The 11,801-nt window shown below is 47.4% G+C and overlaps 1 pseudogene; it reads right to left on the minus strand.

Moving 5' to 3' along the window:
• Positions 1-8,197: 8,197 nt before the first annotated feature.
• On the minus strand, positions 8,198-10,372 carry LOC104511173 (annotated as a pseudogene).
• Between the last annotated feature and the right edge of the window lie 1,429 nt (positions 10,373-11,801).

Below are 11,801 nucleotides of genomic sequence, written 5' to 3' on the forward strand. Positions count from 1 at the left end.
CTTGGAGAGGAGCAGTCTGGTTGTAAATAACAGACGTGTGGCGCTTGACCAGAACAGACAGCCCGCGAAAGCCACCGCCTCTTTCAATCCAGAACGAATGGACTCCGCCAATTCTTTGCCTGCATCGAAGTTTAATATTGGCAGTTTTTCAGATGACTGTATATATTTGAATATTTTGTAAATTATGTTCTCTTAAACCTTAAATGTAGAAGTATTTATACTTCTTTGCTGGACTGTTTGTACATAAATCTATAGCATAACTTCTGGGTTTATTATAGGGATTTCATTATACCTTGTTATAAATATGCAAATAATATTGTTAGTTTCAGTAATACTGTGTATTACAGCATAAAATACTTATGTTTTTGACATAACTTAACACATGAACTAGGGGTGTCACTGCAACCAGACTAAGCAGAAGTGAAATGTGGCATCAGTTCTCCCATACCAGTAGGTAAGATACTGAAAAGTTGCATTAAAAAAACCCAAATAAAACCCAGAAAAGGAGCTGCTGATTCCCTCGTAGCCCAGTCTTGCAGCCTGATTCTGGTAGGTAGGTCCCAGACGGGCTCCCAGTGTATCCAGGGATCTGCCTGCAGAGACCCAGGAGCAAGATCCCACGTGCGTTCTCAGCTTGATGTGCTGCGTTCGACACCGACAGCGCACCGTGCGCTGTCCCGCGAGGAGCGTGTGCTTGGGAGGGTGCAGCTGCTGACTGGTGCACGTGTGCCCCGGCACTGCAGGCAGGCAAGGCTGCGCTGCCCGAGGTGGGTTACGCTGGGCAGGCTCTGCCGGGCCCCTCTGCTGACCGTAGCCCTCAGCAAAAAGGTAGCTCTGGTTTGTGCACCTCTGCCATGTATATTTGTAGTGTACAGGTGTTTTGTTCCTGGGTTTAAGGCTTTTCATAATTTCTGTTCTAATGTGAGACTTTTTTTCAGGGGAAAAGTCTATAAACATTAATAGTTAATTTTTGATGTTTTTCTGTCAGCTATTATTGTCCTATGTATATTTAAGAGTCTGTTTATAAAAGATTCACTGTACTGTAAACTTCTTAAAATGTCCATACTTTGTGTAATCATATTTTAATAGTCACGTCATACTTCACAAGACATTTGTAATATAACATCAGCTTCAAGCACAGAATGTTTTTTTCTTCATACCATAATAAACTGCCAGGGGAAAATTGCATATACTTTATGTGCTCATTTCTTAGCTACAGCGTTTCGTACCTGCAGATATTTGAATTAATTTGATTTGTCCGGGATGCTACAATGGCAATCTAATAACATGTACAAATGTGCTGTTAGTAGAAGAAATGGGCTAGATGAAGGATTGCAGCAGGCTTTAATTTTCTTTTAAGATGGGATTTCTTGGGCCTGATCTCCTTTTCCTGTGTATTTATAGGTGAACAGGAAATTAATCTCTGTGGAATTTTTTTCGACGTAGCACCATGTTTATTTAAGCGTCAGTTCTTGTTTCTAAATGCCGGTATCAGCTGGCCCGTCAGAAGATGAAGCGGTGCCCGGCGTGGGGCTGTGAGGAGGGCTGGGGGCTGTGGCATTCAGCGACGCCTGCGAGGGTGGTGGTGGCTGCGGCACGTCGCCCCTTGGACAGCAGTCATCTGGTGGGAGAGCTGGTGCTTGCCCTGGAGGAGGAGTAGGAAGGAACAGGAAAATGTTAGCTCTCTTAAATAACTGCACAATTAGACTCTGTAGCTAAAATTGCCTTGTTTCAACAGAGCCAGATGCCACCCCAGCTTCCTAGGGCTGGTGGAGAAGGCGCGTCGGTGCTGCCCTTTGTCCTGGGCACACTGTGGGCACAGCAAGCCTGAGGACATCACCTGGGGGGGTGGGGATCTCCCTCAAATTGGTCCATGCGGGAGGAAGGGGTTTGGCAAGGTTGTCCCCACCCCGGAGTGGGTCCTTCTAGAAGCCTGTTCTGCAGAGCTGGATGGTAGAATACAGCTCCCGAAGTCAAAACTGAGAGGGGAGAGCAGGGGTTTAAAGCAGTGGTGCCAAGCTCTGCGCAGAAGGCAGAAGAGCTCTCCCAAGCACAACCACCCCAGGCCAGAGCTGTGCGTGGCTTCCTGACGGCACAGGCAGCTCTGCGCAGCGCGGGAGGCTCTGGGGGAATGACCACTAACCGGCTTCATCTCGAGCATGGCACATACTTGTGTGAAACCAGGGCGAGGAGGAAAGCAGCTCGTTTTTCCAGCAAAGGAAATCAGCCCCACCAACCGCCCAAAACAGGCTGTAAGACGCGGCAAGCGCCTGAGTGAGACAGAAATGCCGACTCGCCTCCAGACAGCAGAGGGGTGGGGAAACGCCTGCAAGGACGTCTGTGGCCAGGACAAAGGTGAGTTTGTTTGGGTGTGAACGCTGGCCCCGGTTCAAAAAAATCGTGAGTGTCCTGCTGGGGAGCAGCACTGGCTGCTCTACGGAGCTGTGGGGCTGACCACAGGTCTGGGAGCCAGCAGCACCTGACCCTCCCTCCGGGTCAGCAGCACGGCAGCCACGGGTGGCAGAGAAGGCTACTGCCCACACACTCTTCTTTAGGATATTAATAACACAAATGTCCCCTTTTTAGTCTTAATGTTGTCAATGCACCTTTCAGCTTTTCAGTTCTGCAGGATTTGGGTTACAAATGCTACGTGGGGATGTCTTCAAAAGCCAACTGTTCCCCATAGAATTCATGGAATGCCGTTTATCTTGTACCAATCTTTAGATTAGACATCAGGAAGAAATTCTTCCTGGAGAGGGCGGGGAGGCACTGGGACAGGTTGCCCAGAGAAGCTGTGGATGCCCCATCCCTGGAAGTGTCCAAGGCCAGGCTGGATGAGGCTTGGAGCAACCTGGTCTGGTGGAGGGTGTCCCTGCCCATGGCAGGGAGTGGGACTGGATGGGCTTTTAAGGTCCTTTCCAACCCAAACCGTTCTGTGATTCTACCTGTGTTGTGTACCCACTTGTTTTCACCCTGGTTTTTTGTTGAGCTTTTGAGCTGGTACAGCTTTTCAGCCCTCCATATGTATCCCAGTTCCTCATGTCCCAAGAGGGAATGATGATCCACCCTTGCCACAGAGGTGCTGTGAGGTCAGGACTCTACTAAGCTTGGGAGAAGAACAGGACTAAGTGTTGTTATTACTGCCTTGATGCCTCTGGTTGCACTTGTAAGGGCTGATTCATAAAGTTGTCTTTTGGGGGGTGGCACGTAACCGCGATGGCCAGTGCTCTGCTTGGGTTGCAGCCTGAGAGTTGGGCCGTTGCTGCTCCCGCCGGTTAGCCGGCAGCTCGGGCTGGAGCACAATGCACAGGGATGTGCAGGGTGAAGGCATGACGACGGGGGGGCAACATCTCAGCAACTGGAGTACCAGCGCCGCAGTTCTGGTAGGTGTCAGCCGGTAACGGGTAACACCTCTGTCACGATAAATTGTTTTGCTCTGCAAAAAATACCTTTGTCTGTACTTTGCCTTCCCCTTTTCTTCTCTCATTTTGTGTGAAAACGCCCAAAGTCTGATCCTGCCTTTGCGTTTGTGGTCCGTATTGCGAAAGCGAATAGTGACAGATAGTGAGGGACTTAAGACTAAATATGTCTGCACAGTTCTCCCACTGTATTTACTGGAGTAGCACATCACAGCACAACGTGTTGTAGACTTACCACCATGAGCCAAATTCTGCTGCCTGGGACACAGTGTAAACACAGAGTAGGTCTCACGAAGGCAGTGGTGTAGCATGGGATTTACACAAACGTAAATAAGAGCAGCATCTGGTGCTGTGGAAGTGCAAAATTAATTTGGATTTCTAAAATAGTTACAAGGAGCGAAGTGTCTGACAGCACTCGCTGTTGAAAGCTATCATTTATTTCCCAAACAATTTACGTCACCAGACTACCCTCATAATTATGGCCATGAAAACGGAGGCGAGGCAAGATAGTAAGCTTTTTCCTCTGTATTCTAAAATAACATCAAGTGCCTATAAAGGCCAGAATTTCCAAAGTCCTGAGCTCGCTAAAAGCCTGTCTGTCTGAAAGGTTAGTAGCGTAGGTAAGTCAGACGTATTACATAAAAATTCTCTTTGTGGATTGTATTAATCTAAAGCAGCCCATTTTTGACCAAGGCAAAACTGAAAAACACACTCATCCCTATCAGCAGGCATGCAGGGAGTGCCTAGGAACAGCTGTCAGGGGAGTCTGGATCAGGCAGTTTCCCGGGGAAGCCCAGCCCTGAGTTACGCAGAACCTGAGCGCTGCTGCTCGGTGGCTTTCCAGGACTGATTACACGGCTGCCTCAGGAAGCTTTCACCAAAGAAAGCTGCACTGACACTGAAGTGTAAGGTCAAGTTTTCCTCGTCTGTGATCATCCTGCAGATTGTCCTTAAGGTCCCTTCCAACCCAAACCTGTTGATTCGATATCCTCTCCTCTCTTTTTCAGGAACAGCCTGCCATGCCCTCTGTAAGGATTGTGTGTCCCTGGCCCAGCCATGAAAAAAGGGATGGCACAGCAGTCAGGCCACTGTCAACAGTCCATGCTGGAAAAGCACCTCTTCTGTGATTTCTAGCACCAGGACTCCTCGCCAGGGGCTGTTTGCTGCACTGAGCTCGTGGCGGGTGAGCTTATGCACTGGGGAGTGTTTTGTCCTTGTGCCTACCTTCATCTGGGAGCCTAACCTCTTCCCCACCGTCATCCAGCTGCTCCAGCACAGTGGGGCTCAGCAAGTCTGCGCTGCGCAGCGTGGGCTCTTGGGAACGTGTCACATACGCAGTGACACAGCTACCCCTGGTGCAGACGGTGAGGTGCTGGGAGCTGGGGGCTGCAGGGGGTCCCCTGCGACAGGCGGCCGAGGGCTGCCCTGGGGCTGGACACGGGTGGTTCTGGCTGGTTCCCGCAGACCCACCGCAGGGCACAGCTGAGACTGTCAGCCAAGGGGTGCTGGGAGGAGGTAGAAGAGTCAGGAGTAAAGGAGTAAAGTTGAGCCCAGAAAAAAATGGGGAAGGGAACGTGTTGTTTTAATTTATGAGTTTGTTTCTCATTATCCAGATCTATTTTAATTGGCAGTAATTTAATTTTCCCCAAGTCAAGTCTGTTTTGCTGGTGGCAGTAACTGGTAAGTGATCTCCGTGTCTTTATCTGGACCAGCAACCCTTTGCACCTTGTTTCCTCTCCCCAACCTATTGAGGAGGGGGGTGAGAAAGCAGCTGCATGGGCATCTGGCTGCTGGCCAGGGTTAGCCCACTGCAATAACACGTGCCATTGAACAGTCCCAGACAGGCTATACAGCCTGTGATCAAATTGTCTGCAAAGTGCTTAGCTGGGATATTAGCAATTAGCAACATGGCAAAAGCATGTCCCATCTGCCTGTGCCACACAAGCAGAAGAGCTTGGCCAGGATGCTGTGACTGCTCACTGTTCCTGTTTATCCCACTCTAGGGCATGGGCTGAGGTTACCTTCCAGGCACAAATCCCCAAGCCCGTCTTGAGAACAAGCTAGATCCTTGCTTTCCTCACCACAGATACTCTCAGAGGCCCAAACTGAAGATGCCTGAAGGCCCAAAGGAGCCTGGATTCCAGAGCAGATGCCCTAGTTTTGTCCACCGTGGGAACTCCACACGTAGATACCAGTGAAGCCAGAGCAGTGCAGCCTCCCCCACCTCGCTGCTGGAGCTGAACCAGTCCTGCATCTCTAGGCACGGTCACCAACGCAGCAGCTTGGACACATACCCAGTTTCGGGTGACGGCGGACACGGGAGGTACTAAACTTTGAAAACAGTACTGTAAGAAACCGCTTTCTGTCTGCAGTCAAGTGATCCAGCCAACCTTGTGGCAACGGGCTGGGCAAACAACAGGACCATCTATCTTGGCAACACCTCTGTCTCGGAGCAACTTCTCACTGCTTTCAGACATGTGAAACACACCCGAAGGATTAGGGAGGTTGCAAGTACTTCAGAGTCTCCCGCAGAACAGTCTGTGATCTGTGTCCTTCCTTCTCAACACAGTTGTGTTTTCACAAATGATAGCTATAACTTAGGTGGGTTTTTGAAAGCCACTAATCTTATTTTCAGCCCTGAGATATCTGTTCTCCAAGCCTTCAAATCCCTGACTCCAGTTTTATGATTTATATGTTATTAATATACAGAAAGCTATTTTTCCACAGTATCTTCTGGTGACTGGACAAACCTCAAAGGAGGCAACTCCAGCACGTGGCCAAGATAATAATTTCTGTCTTTGGCACTTTGAAACTCAGATGGATGATTATTCTCTGGAGTGAATTATATAATACATTGCACTGTTCTCCAAATGTGTCATTTTCCTTATATATATAGCACTTTGGCTCTCAGAAAATGAGACTCTTTCACCAAGGCTACCTTCACATTACATTACAAAGATCATGAGCAAGGCACTGAAATCCAACCAAAGCTTGGCAGCACTTCATAGATGATGATTTTCCATATACTGCTCTTTAACTGAACAACAACTCGATCTAACCAGTTCTGCTTGCCACCAGTCCTGTTTGCCACCAACTCCATGCAAGTTTTTGAGCTTAGGGTACATATTCTTCTGCTGATAAACCCAGTGAGTTCTCAGCAGGGTTAGATCCTTTTATGCAGAGGAACCCCAGTTCCTCTGTCTCATCAACACTGACTTGATGTTGCCGCTGTAACTGGTGTTTTTATGGCAAAGAGGAGCGGACACAAACGATGTGACAGAACATCCGAATGGAGTTGTGTTACAGAGAGCACTGCAATGCCCTGTTCTGATGGCCATGCGTGCTGCCATGTGCATTTAGAGAGCACCCTCTCCTGGGAGCAGCAGTGAAGGCTGCTCTCCTAACTCCAGAAAACCTGCCTGCTGTGAGGCATCTGCTGAGCAAGGGATGTACACCAGCAGGGCTGGCTACACGCAGAAATAAGCACTGCAGCGTTCTCAACCACCTCCTCACCTCGCAGCCAGCAAGATGGAACTGTTGCAGCGGATTTGACTTTGATTCCTAAAAGGGGGTCATGGCCTACACTGTGCATCCTTTCCCAGACTGGGGAAAGCTCAAGAACAGGCCTGGTAAATCAGTGTTACACTGTTGCAATCAACATGAATTTCCAGGAACATATATTTTCCACAGAAAACACAGCACCACTTCCATGTGATTATGAAAAATTCCTATGCACCAGCATGCACGGCTTTACCCTGCTCACCCGTTCTACCCTATGCATAGCAAAGGTGGGTGCAGGAGAACCTTCCTTCCACTGCCAGGGTGTCTCCAGTGTCTCATGTGCTTTGTGCCTGAAAGTGTTTGCAGTGTTTTTTCTTTCACTTTAGACAAAAAATAATTAATTGTAATTGCATTGGAGTAGAGAGAAGTTACCTGGTGTTTCAACAGAAATCAAGCAGCCTTAAAATGCTACCCTGAACGGAAAAATCATAGCGACAGACAAAACTTAATCGAAATTGAAATTAAAATACAGCCTTAATGGAATTTAAACACATAAATGTTATTGTATACAGAAATTTTTACTTAGTAAACAAAATAATCTTAGCACATCATCCTGCTATATAAAAATGGGATGTAGGTTTCTTTCATATCTCAATAATATTTGTTATTTCAAAATTAAACATAGGTAACAATTAACACTATCCTGTTAAAATATAAATATTCCTAGTTTATGCAATGAGAAAGTAAATGAAATTAAAATTGTAATGAGTACTATAGATTCTGTTCTTCCTTTGGAACAGCGAAAATCATACAGATATTTTGTCTAATAGCTCAGTGACTTTGTTACATAAAACCCAAGAATTGTTGAAATGCGTTGACCCACTGGAAGTGTCCAATGAATTTTTGATCTCACTGAGGTCAAGGAAAGACTGCCATTAACTTCAGCAGAGCCAAAAAGGATTTGCTGTCGGAGGGCTCCCTTGCTGCTACCCAAATGCCAAGCAATTCCTGGGAGCCCACAAAGCAGGTTATCAAGCAGGGCTGGCTCCCACGACCACAGACTTCAGTTCAGCCTGCTCCCTTCTTTGCATCAGTGCCAGTGCAGGCAAATCAGACGTCCTGGCTTGTTTAGGTAAAATGAGGAGACAGAACACTGTTTAAAAACAACACCCAACACGCTTCTTCCTTGCTGTCAGAGCAGGACCGTGCACAAACCCTCTTTCCCAGCATGCAGAATGAGACTGTAGTCTGTCAGGCGATGGAGGGCACAGCTAGCATCATGGGTTGTATGCCAGCTGAGGGAATACGCTGCGGCCCCAGGCCATGGAACTGCGCAATGTGGTGCACGTTCAGGCTCTAATGCAGCCCCACAACCTGTCTCTGAACAGCTAGATAAGAGAGAAAATCTGTGGCATGTGAAAGAGCATGGGATGAAGTGCAACACAGGAAAACCCTATGGGATTCGACAGCTCTGATCAGTTGTGTGGCAATATTGCAACCTGAGGCCTTGCCAATGGTTTGAAATAAGCAAGTAAATGCAGCAAGAATTATTTGCACTCCCTTCCCACCAAAGGTTTATTGCTAAAGGCCAAGGGGAACAGCGGTTGCTCCTTTTCAGCTTCTGTTTGAAGATAGCAATGTGATAATGGCTTTTAAATTTCTCCAGGAAAATGGGCATTGGGATAATAGTTAACATGCTGAATACTGCAGTTAAGGCTGCTGTCACCTGGCCAGATGTGGTGAGACAGATAATATCTCCATAGCCCACTGTACTGAGTGTGGTCAAAGCCCACCAGAAGCAAACAAGAATGTCAGTAAAGTGCAGCTCCTCTGTGTGGGAGGGATGGCTACCCCAAGGAAACTCCACAAGGAAAAAGACAGAGCCAAAGAAGAGGGTCTCAAAGACCAAAATCATCAGCAGGATGCCAGTCTCCCTGAAGACAGACCTGAAGGCGCAGCACAGAACCCTAAGGCTCAGTGGCGTTTCTATCAGCTCGGATATCTTCAGGAGTTTGAGGAGGCAGTGTGAACAAAGCCCAACCAAACCCCCAGGCTTGGCATTCTCTGGATCTGCCCAGCTACAAAGAGTTCAACATAAATTGCGAAGAGAGAGAGGAAGTCAACCACATTCAGGGGACTTTGGAAGAAGAACTTGTCTGGGCAGAAACAAAATCAAAGAGAGAACTCAAAAGGAAACCAGAGGACACAGAAAAGCTCCAGATGAAGCAAGTAGGTAGCTTGGTGGCAACAGGGTTCATGGTCGTTGCTGGAGACCTCAGCAAAGCCAGCAGAAGTGAAATTAGCAGTAAAGAACCCCAATTGTGCCTTGGTCTCCTGACAGAATGTGATGACAATTCCAACAGTGAACAGCAGAGAAACAAAAGCGAAGCACTGCAGAGAGATGAAAGAGCACACATACAATTAGTCCAACAAACAAGTATCACATAACTGCACTGCCCCACCACAACCCCAGGATCCCCTCCACAGGCACAGTACAATCCCAGACTAAGCCTTCCCAAATCACCACTGTTTTGCTCACATGGAGTGCATTTTCTCCTTCAAGATTTAACAAATCATAGAGAAGATTGGGATCAAAGAAAAACCACCTGAACTCCTACATGGGAGTTTGTTGGGAAAGGGAAACGTCTGACAGCTGGAGTAACACGGACAGACTCACACCGAGGGGCTCTTCAGCGCTAAATGCTGGCTCCAGAAACACCAGCAGCACGGAAAACATCCTCTGCAGCCTCTGACTTGCATCTGTTGCTCTGCATGCCGGTCATTCTAAAGAGGCACAGGGCATGCATTTTGTACAGAAACAGGGACAAAAGGAGGAGAGAAGAAGGTGCCTGTTGATAAGAAAAGAGAATTTAATTTTCTTTTTTAATCTGGGATTCAAAGCATACTTACCAAAGCTGTGAACCCCGTAGTATTTTTCATGGACCCATTCCAGTAATCCCAAAGGACACAACCTGTGTCCATCTCCACACATAGTATTACCTTGGCACAGAAAGAGGAAAAGGGTTTTTCAAATATAGACCAAATCTTTAGCTGTCAGCTGGTTCTCCAGCTGAAATCCCTTCTTTTTGTCTAGACTATGAGGCACTGGTCATCAGGCTGTTCATTTTCATCCCAAATGTTAAACTTCTCTGGCTGCACCTCTTTGTTATTCTCATTTATTTCCCAGAAAGCCAGCTCTTCTTCTAAGACCGACTTACAGGTATCAATGGGGCAGTGGAAATGTTTGGTCCTATAACAGTTCAACACGTAGCTGAAGATCTCAGCTCTCCTATCAAAAAAGAACTCTTCGGTGGTGAGATCATAGTCATAGATGCTTGGGGGTCTGTTAGGCTGCACAGCTTGGTCCCTGGGAAGGTCTGGAGGGTGCTGCTGTATGTTACATACTTGACTCTGCCAATATGCAGGATGATTTTTTCCTTGGAGCCTTCCATCTGTAAGAGAGGGAGGTGCATATCCTCACAGGCTCTTGTTTATCTTCAGTCAAGAAGAGAAGAACAAAAATTAAAAGGAGTGAAGTAAAGCAAGTTTCAGAGAAGGAAGGTCTTCTATGGTACCTCACTCCAGTGCTTTTAAAGCACATTTGGTACCTGAAACCTGCAGCTCCTATAGGGAGGAAGGCACGTCTGCCATTCCCATCGTGTTCAGCGCCTGTTCCTACACCCTGCTTCATGGCCAGATTATCTGAGCACTTTTCAGGAGATGCATCAAACAAAATGACAAATATCTGGTTTGTATTGCTCTCCCTCTGAGCTTCTCCCCATGGGGACAGAGCACACAGTCCAGGGTCTGTTTCATCACCGCTGTTCATACACTGGAGATAATAATTGCAATAAACTCATTTGAGGTAAATTTCTTATTCCCAAGACATTCCTTCTGATATCCCTTGGCTTGTCTAGTTCTTAGATCTCCACTCCCAATTTCTTTCTCCACAAGTACTTTCTTGCAGAGACCTCCCTGTGCCCACAGAGGTAAAACAGTCATTAACAGCTTATTCTCCAGACAAGACTTTGAACATAATCTCCTGTGCAGAACCTGACATAACAAGTTTCCCAGGAGACCATGCTGCCTGGGGGGAGCATTTAGGTTGTCTGAGTTACGCTTTTTCCTTTAGTCTTCCCTGTACAGAGTCCCACTGAGCCAAATCACTTGGCCCTCTGCAGGAAGCTGCTGGATGCATGCAGGATTCCTGGACTAGGCAGAAATGCAGAACAACATACCACCTCCTCCTTCAGGGCTGACTGACGTCTCAGAGTAGCACTTCAAAATCCAACATACCTGAGAGAAACTCAAGCCCTGATTTATGAACATCATTCTAAGAGGGAAGGGAAACCAAGGATCTCGGTAGCCTCGGGAGCACGTAGGAGAGGAGCAGAACAAGGGAAGGATGTTCTTGAGAAAGTGATTAGGGCTCTATTCCTACACATTTCCATCCAAACTCTTCTTACACCCTGCATTTCTAGGTCTGGCCCTTCTCTTCTTGTAACAGAGCAAGCCTGTCTACCTTTCCTGCTGGGACTCTCACCCTGAGACGGCTGCTCAGGGTGCTGAGTGAGACCATGCACACAGGAATTCCAGCTGTCCCTCCTCCTTTTTGCAGAAAGTGCTGAGCGTGGGAGTCACAGGTCACTTCTGCAACAGACCTTTCCATCCAGTATCAGCAGGGAAACAAGCCCTGCTCCAGGGGAGACTCCTGGAAATACAGAACTACATAGAGCACCTCGTCCAGCTTTACCAGAAAATGCTGAAAGCTGCAGCTTGGTCACATGCTCATGGCACAAGAGAATTGCTGCCCATCTGCTGTCCTTGTCAATGCCAATGTATGTAAAGCTCAATGCAGCTTCAGCCAAAAATTTCCACTAA

Source organism: Eurypyga helias, unplaced genomic scaffold (genome assembly GCF_000690775.1).
Source record: "Eurypyga helias isolate BGI_N326 unplaced genomic scaffold, ASM69077v1 scaffold23226, whole genome shotgun sequence".
Classification (NCBI taxonomy): Eukaryota; Metazoa; Chordata; class Aves; order Eurypygiformes; family Eurypygidae; genus Eurypyga; species Eurypyga helias.